Genomic DNA, 7,500 nt, shown 5'->3' with positions numbered 1-7,500 from the left:
CATAGGTCCTCCCATAGTTCCGTTGCTGTACACTCGGGCCGCGGAGACACCACATTGGCGGATAATAACAGAGACGACCCGGGCAGGCCGGCGCCCAGTGCCCATCGAGCAATGCTGACCCAGCATGACCGCCCAGGGGTCATGCTGGTCGTATCACATACAGGACACGTAATAGCTGCTGTTTGTAATTGATCTGTTATGCTTGTGTCTCGTGGTAGTAACACAATATATACTGAATTCTTGAAGGCATTAAACAATGCATTAATAAAAGTTGGAGATGCGGGGTATCGATCCCCGTACCTCTCACATGCTAAGCGAGCGCTCTACCACTTGAGCTACATCCCCTGTGATAGTAAGTGGTTGGCTGTGTCTATTGTAAAATTCGCTGCCAACACATGCGGCAAATCACAAACGTTTGCGTCGGGATATTGTCTCAATTCTCTGGTATAGGTAACGTTGCCTGAAGTTTTGCCAGCGATGGGATCGTGTGTACGAAACCTTTTTATTACGAACAAATAATGATTATGCACAATCATTATATGTTCTCTCATCACTGTTGCTGTTGGCGAATCGCTCCTCCCATATGCGCGAGGGACGTGTCACTGTTACCAATGTGTTGCTGACCCAGCATGACCGCCCAGGGGTCGTGCTGGTCATATCACATACAGGACACGTGGACAGCACTCACCCACATACACGCGGAAATTTATATTCTTTTTACCTCACTCATTCGTCTGTAATAGCTGATGTTTGTGACTGATCTGCTATGCTTGTGTGTGGTGGTATTTCCACAGTATGCACTAAATTCTTGAAAGCAATAAACGACTGAAGCTAAATGTAAGCTGGAGATGCGGGGTATCGATCCCCGTACCTCTCACATGCTAAGCGAGCGCTCTACCACTTGAGCTACATCCCCTGTGGTTAAGAAGGATGTTGGCCGTGTCGATTGTGGGCTTCGCTGCCAACAAGCGCGGCGAATCACAAACGTTTGCGCCGGGAAAACGTCTAGGTTGTCAGTTTGGTCAACGTTGTTTATATATATATAACTGCGGTTTAGGAATTGTTGATTGTTTATAAGGATTACAGTATATTTCATGGGGTTGAAGTTGATATATATTATATATATGCATATATATGTATATATTTGTGTATATATATGGTTAAACGCCATGAAATATACTGCAATCCCAATAGTCAATAAATCATCTGTAGATAACATTTATTAAAAAACTTCAACGTTCAGCAAACCAGACAATTTCCCGCCTAAAACGTTAGTGATTCGCCACACGTGTTGGCAGCGAAGCCCACAATAGACACGGCCAACCACTCACTTGTTACCACAGGGGATGTAGCTCAAGTGGTAGAGCGCTCGCTTAGCATGTGAGAGGTACGGGGATCGATACCCCGCATCTCCAGCTTATTTTTAGCTTCAGTTGTCGATTGCCTTTTGGTAACTCGTTGTAAATATATGGTAAGTTTTTTTTTTGTGTGTGTGTGTGTGTGTTTAGGAACTTAGCTTGGTAAAGTTGGTTAAAAGTTGCGTTACATTACAAAGCTTAAAGGTCGGTTTTAATGAATAATCACGCCTCTCGTCTTCTCAGTTTTCACTTAACAATGGGCTTGATGATTCTTCTCGTACATATGCAGTGTTTGATGATCAACGAAAACATTTTATTAGTCGTCCTGGTGACACTCTATTGTTGTCACTCTCTTTCCTTCTTCGACTCTCTCTTTTGTTCTCTCAATCGGCTTACTTAGAGTAAATGCTTCCACCTCACAAACGCATGAACGGCGTTAAAGAAATCTTTTAAGAACAGTTTACTCATTGGAAATGAAGTACAAATTCACTCAATCGACATGCATATATCTATATACATAAGTATACATGTGTGCATATATATTTACATGTATATACTTATATGTACGTATATATGCATATATACATATATATACATGTTACCCCAATGCCCAAGGGCCCACTAATCTTCACCTACATAGGCCTATATCAATTTCACCGATATTATCTAAGATTGTTTAACCTTTGCTGGTCAATTGTCTTTTTGTATATTTGAGACCTTTTCTTCCAGATTTAGAAAGGGACTCAGCTGTAATGATGCAATGTTTATGTTGATGCATGAAATGCAGTTTGCTTTAAAAAAGGGTCTCGAGTTAAGGTTGTTTCCAGCTTATTTTTAGTTTCAATTGTTGATTGCCTTTAGGTAACTCATTGTAAATATATGATATGTTTCTTTAGTATTTAGGAACTTCGCTTGGTAAGGTTGGCTTTTACATTGCAAAGCTTAAAGGTCGGTTTTAGTGAATAATCACGCCTCTTGTCTTCTCAGTTTTCACTTTACAATGGGCTTGATGATTTATCTCGTAAATATGCAATGTCTGATGATTAACGAAAACATTTATTCCATTGTAATTGTCCTGGTGACACTCTCTCTATTGTTCTCCCTTTCCCTTTTTGACTCTCTTTTGTTCTCTCGATCGGCTTACTTAGAGTAAATGCTTCCACCTCACAAACGCATGAACGGCGTTAAAGAAAACTTTTAAGAACAGTTCATTCGGTGGAAATGAAGTACAAATTCACTCAATCGACATGCATATATATACATATGTATATATATATTTACATATATATACTTATATGTACGTATAGATGCATATAGATATTAACGTATATGCATATATACATATATATACATGTTACCCCAATGCCTAAGGGCCCACGAATTTTCACCTACAGAGGCCCATATCAATTACACCGATATTATCTAAGATTTTTAACCTTTGCTGGTCAATTGTCTTTTTGTAAATTTGAGACCGTTTCTTTCAGATTTAGAAAGGGACTCGGCTGTAATGCTGCATTGCTTATACTGGTGCATGAAGTGCAATCTGCTTCGGATGAGGGTCATGAGTCAAGGTTGTTTCTCTGGATTATAGTGCAGCTTTTGACACAACTATAAGATTTTATTTTAAAGTTGCAGTCTGTTGGTGTTGGTGGTAAAGTTGAAACTAATTTGATTGAATTTTGATTTGGTGAACAGCAGCGTGTTCATGTTGATGGTAGTTTTATCTCGTATTCCCGTGTGTCCTCTGGTGTTCCTCAGGGTAGTGTTCTTGGCCCTTTGCTCTTCATTATATATCCAGGCGATACCAGGCATTACCAATAAGATGCCATATGCTGATGTTACTTATCTCTATGCTGATAGTCCTTCTCCGGCAACTCGGCTAATAATAGCTGACAGTCTCCCTGTTGACCTGATGATTCAATCGTGGTGCTCTCGTTGGGGCATGAAATTAAATCTTGTCAGATATAAGGAAATATTGGGAGTCGGTCTTGAATGCAGTTGCCTCAGCATCCAAGTCTGCTGATTAATGGAGGTTTTTTTTTATTTTACTTCAGTGGATAATCTGACGCTCTTGATTCAAATCTCACGTTTTAATTGCAAATTGGGAAAATCCTACAATGCACTGACTAAATTTATTGAAATAGTTTGTTCATTATGTTTTTTTTTTTGTTTTTTTACAATAGTATCAACACTCATGTATATATATATATATATATATATATATATATATATATATATATATGTATATATATATGAATAGATATATAGCTATATATATATATATATGAATGTATATATTTATGTGTATGAATATATATTTGTATACGTATATACATGTGTGTATGTATAGGTATATGTGTATATATGTATATATATATATATATGTGCATATATATGTAGACATGTTTATATGCATATATACATATGTATGCATATACGCATGCATACATATATATGTATGTATATACATACATATGTGTATATATATGAATCTAAATGTATATGTATCCACACGCATTTCTGATATTCTTAAAAGGATTTGTCGCTTTCCACGAGTTCGTGAGCTGGAAGCATTTACTCTTAAGTAAGCCGAATGAGAGAACCAGAGAGAGAAAAACAAGGAAGGAAAGGGAGAATGAAGCAGGAGAAAGAGAGTGAGTCGCCAGAATGATAATAATTGGAATAAATACTTTCGTTAAGTATCAAATGTTGCATAATCATGAGACACGATTAATAATGGAAAGAAAATAAAACCAATCTTTATGCTTCGTATTGTAATTGGCAACTCTAAGCTAACATTGCCAACTGAAGTCCCCAAAGACAAAAAAGTCATACCATTTACTTAAAGAAAATTATGTAAAGCAACATGCATTTCAATGTAATTTGGAGATGCGGGGTATCGATCCCCGTACCTCTCACATGCTAAGCGAGCGCTCTACCACTTGAGCTACATCCCCTGTGATAATAAATAAGTGGTCAGCCGGGTCTATTGTAAATTTCGCTGCCAACACGCGCGGCAAATTACAAACGTTTGCGCCGGGAAATTGTCTCAGTTCTCTGGTATAGGTAACGTTGCCTGAAGTTTTGCCAGCGGTGGGATCTTGTGTACGAAACCTTTTTATTTCACACAAATAATGATTATGCACAATCACTATATGTTCTGTCATCACTGTTGCTGTTGGCGAATCGCTCCTCCCATAGGTGCGAGGGACGTGTCACTGTTACCAATGTGTTGCAGCTATCATTGGTCTATATCATACGTGCAACAAATTAAATGTTCGTTGCCATTTCTGCTTACTTAGCAAACTATCAATACGTATAGATACACATGATATGGATTAATGGGTTAAATACTCGAGTTAATTTTAGTTCCGTTGCTGTACACTCGAGGCGCGGAGACACAATGGCGGATAGTAAGAGAGACGACCCGGGCAGGCCGGCGCCCAGTGCCCATCGAGCGATGCTGACCCAGCATGACCGCCCAGGGGTCATGCTGGTCGTATCACATACAGGAACGTGAACAGCACTCACACACATACACGGAAATTTACATTCTTTTTGTCTCATTCGTCTGATGTTTGCGACTGATCTCTTATGCTTGTGTCTGATGGTATTTCCACAATATACACTAAATTCTTGAAGGCAATAAACGACTGAAGCTAAATGTAAGCTGGAGATGCGGGGTATCGATCCCCGTACCTCTCACATGCTAAGCGAGCGCTCTACCACTTGAGCTACATCCCCTGTGATAAAGAGCATGGTTGGCCGTGTCTGTTTTGAGCTTCGCTGCCAACACGCGTGGCGAATCACCAACGTTTGCGCCGGGAAATCGTCTTGGTTGTATACATATATATATATATATATATATATATATATATATATATATATATATATATATATATGTATATGTATGTATATATATGTATGTGTATACATATGTATGTTTATATATATATATATAATATACACATGTATACATGTACATAATATTTAAATATGAATATATATCAATATGTGTATACATTTATATCTATACATATGTATATGTATACATATATGCATATGTATTTGTGCATATAATATATATATATATATATATATATATATATATATTTATTTATAAACATATATATATATATATATATATATATATATATATATATATATATATATATATATATAATGGTATTGAGATTGAAGCTATCTTTTGGCTCCATGACTTTTATTGCTGTGTAGGCTCCTACAGATGTTTGTAAACTTGAAGTGAAAGAAATGTTCTATGCCAAACTTGCATCCGTGGCAGACAGTTGTCCCCATCGAGATATTCGTATTGTTCTGGGTGACTTCAGTGCAGTATCTGGCTGTGATCGAGCTTGCTATGAGATGTCTGTCGGTCCCCATGGTTCAGGAGCTGATGCCGGTAGTGAGAATAGCCTCCTTCTCCGGGACTTTGCTAGGTCCCGGAAATTGAGGATTTCTGGCTCCTGGTACCAGCGCCCAGACCCACATCGCTGGACGTGGTACAGTGATGCATACTCGTTAGCACTCGTTGGAGGATCATACAGAATTGCAGGGTGTACAGGAGTGCTGAGTTCTGTGGTACTGACCATAGATTGGTTGTGGCTACCCTCCGGGTCCACTTCAAAACTCCCCAGCGGTCAAATGATCACCCAAGGGTGTTTCATTTGGACAGGCTGAGGGAGGGGGAGTGTGCCCGTGGGTTTGCTGAGACAATCTCTGATCGTTTCGCAATGCTGAACAGTCTGACAGACCCTGTTCTTCTGTGGGATACCTTCAAGCGTGAAACGCTTGATGCAGCTCAAGATACGTTTGGTGGACGCCCGAGAGCAGTACAGAATTCCATCTCGCAGGAGACACTAGAAGCCACAGATGCATGTCGTGCGGCTCGTCTGACAGGGGATCGGGAATTGCACCGTTCTCATGTGAGCAGAACTCGGTCTCTGTTGAGAAGGGACAAGGAACAGTTTATTAGGAGTCTTGCAGAGGAGGTAGAAGGCCATTTCTTAGTGAATGAAGGGGAAGGGCGACCGTTGGGACTGCAGCAATCACCGAGGCATCACACTGCTCAGTATACCAGGCAAGGTTCTCGCCCACATCCTTCTGAGATGTATGAGAGACCATATACTGAGGCACCAGAGACTGGAGCAATCCGGATTCACTCCTGGTAAGTCCACAATAGACCGTATCCTCGCGCTTCGAGTCATTGTAGAGCGCCGCCGTGAGTTCGGGCGTAGGCTGCTTGCAGCCTACATCGACCTCAAGGCGTTTGATACGGTGCATCGGGAGTCACTTTGGGAGATCCTGAGACTGAGAGGAATTCCAACAAGGATTATTGGACTAATAGCAAGCCTGTATACTGGTACTGAAAGTGTTGTAAAGTGTGGTAGGGGCCTGTCGAGCTTCTTTCCTGTTAGTTCAGGAGTGAGGCAAGGCTGTGTCCTTGTGCCAACTCTTTTCAACACTTGCATTGACTGGATACTAGGCAGAGCTACTGTTCAAAGTCACTGTGGAGCAATATCAAGGTTACAGACCTTGACTTTGCTGATGATGTTACTATTCTATCTGAGTCTTTGGAAACCTTAGTGGAGGCTCTGGATGCATTTAGCAATGAAGCGAAACCCTTGGGTCTAGAGGTCTCCTGGACCAAGACCAAGGTCCAGGAATTTGGGGACTTGTTAGGAGAACCTGTTCAGTTGGTACATGCTTGCGGCGAGGACATTGAAGTCATAGAGAGCTTTACATACCTTGGTAGAGTAGTTCATAACTCTGGGCTGTCAGACCATGAAGTCAGCAGACGGATTGGCCTGGCAGCAGGGGTCATGAACTCTCTCAACAAGAGTATTTGGAGATGTCGGTACCTGTGCAGAAGGACCAAGCTACGGGTTTTCAAGGCCCTGATAGTGCCAGTTTTGCTATACGGTAGCGAAACCTGGACATTGTTCTGTGCCTTGTAGGCTCGTCTTGAAGCCTTTTGTAATAGGTCCTTGCGCCAGATCATGGGGTACATGGCGGGACCATGTGTCCAACCAACGGTTGCACCGTGAGACTGGCACAGGACCTGTTATCTGCACAATCCTTGATCGCTAACTCAGGCTATACGGCCACCTGGATCGCTTTCCTC

At 40.8% G+C, this 7,500-nt stretch overlaps 5 non-coding genes across 5 annotated transcripts; 1 reads left to right on the top strand and 4 right to left on the bottom strand.

The window, feature by feature from the left end:
* Positions 1 to 272: 272 nt before the first annotated feature.
* TRNAA-AGC (transfer RNA alanine (anticodon AGC)) lies at positions 273 to 345 on the bottom strand. Its single transcript has one exon. It is a non-coding gene; the product is annotated as a tRNA-Ala (tRNA).
* A 498-nt stretch (positions 346 to 843) lies between these two features.
* On the bottom strand, positions 844 to 916 carry TRNAA-AGC (transfer RNA alanine (anticodon AGC)). Its single transcript has one exon. It is a non-coding gene; the product is annotated as a tRNA-Ala (tRNA).
* Positions 917 to 1,342: 426 nt separating this feature from the next.
* On the top strand, positions 1,343 to 1,415 carry TRNAA-AGC (transfer RNA alanine (anticodon AGC)). Its single transcript has one exon. It is a non-coding gene; the product is annotated as a tRNA-Ala (tRNA).
* A 2,827-nt stretch (positions 1,416 to 4,242) lies between these two features.
* On the bottom strand, positions 4,243 to 4,315 carry TRNAA-AGC (transfer RNA alanine (anticodon AGC)). The gene has a single exon. It is a non-coding gene; the product is annotated as a tRNA-Ala (tRNA).
* A 714-nt stretch (positions 4,316 to 5,029) lies between these two features.
* On the bottom strand, positions 5,030 to 5,102 carry TRNAA-AGC (transfer RNA alanine (anticodon AGC)). Its single transcript has one exon. It is a non-coding gene; the product is annotated as a tRNA-Ala (tRNA).
* Positions 5,103 to 7,500: the final 2,398 nt, after the last annotated feature.

Source organism: Penaeus vannamei, chromosome 3 (assembly GCF_042767895.1).
Source record: "Penaeus vannamei isolate JL-2024 chromosome 3, ASM4276789v1, whole genome shotgun sequence".
NCBI lineage: Eukaryota > Metazoa > Arthropoda > Malacostraca > Decapoda > Penaeidae > Penaeus > Penaeus vannamei.
Note: the sequence above shows the minus strand (reverse complement) of the source record. Positions and strands in the feature narration are given on the sequence as shown.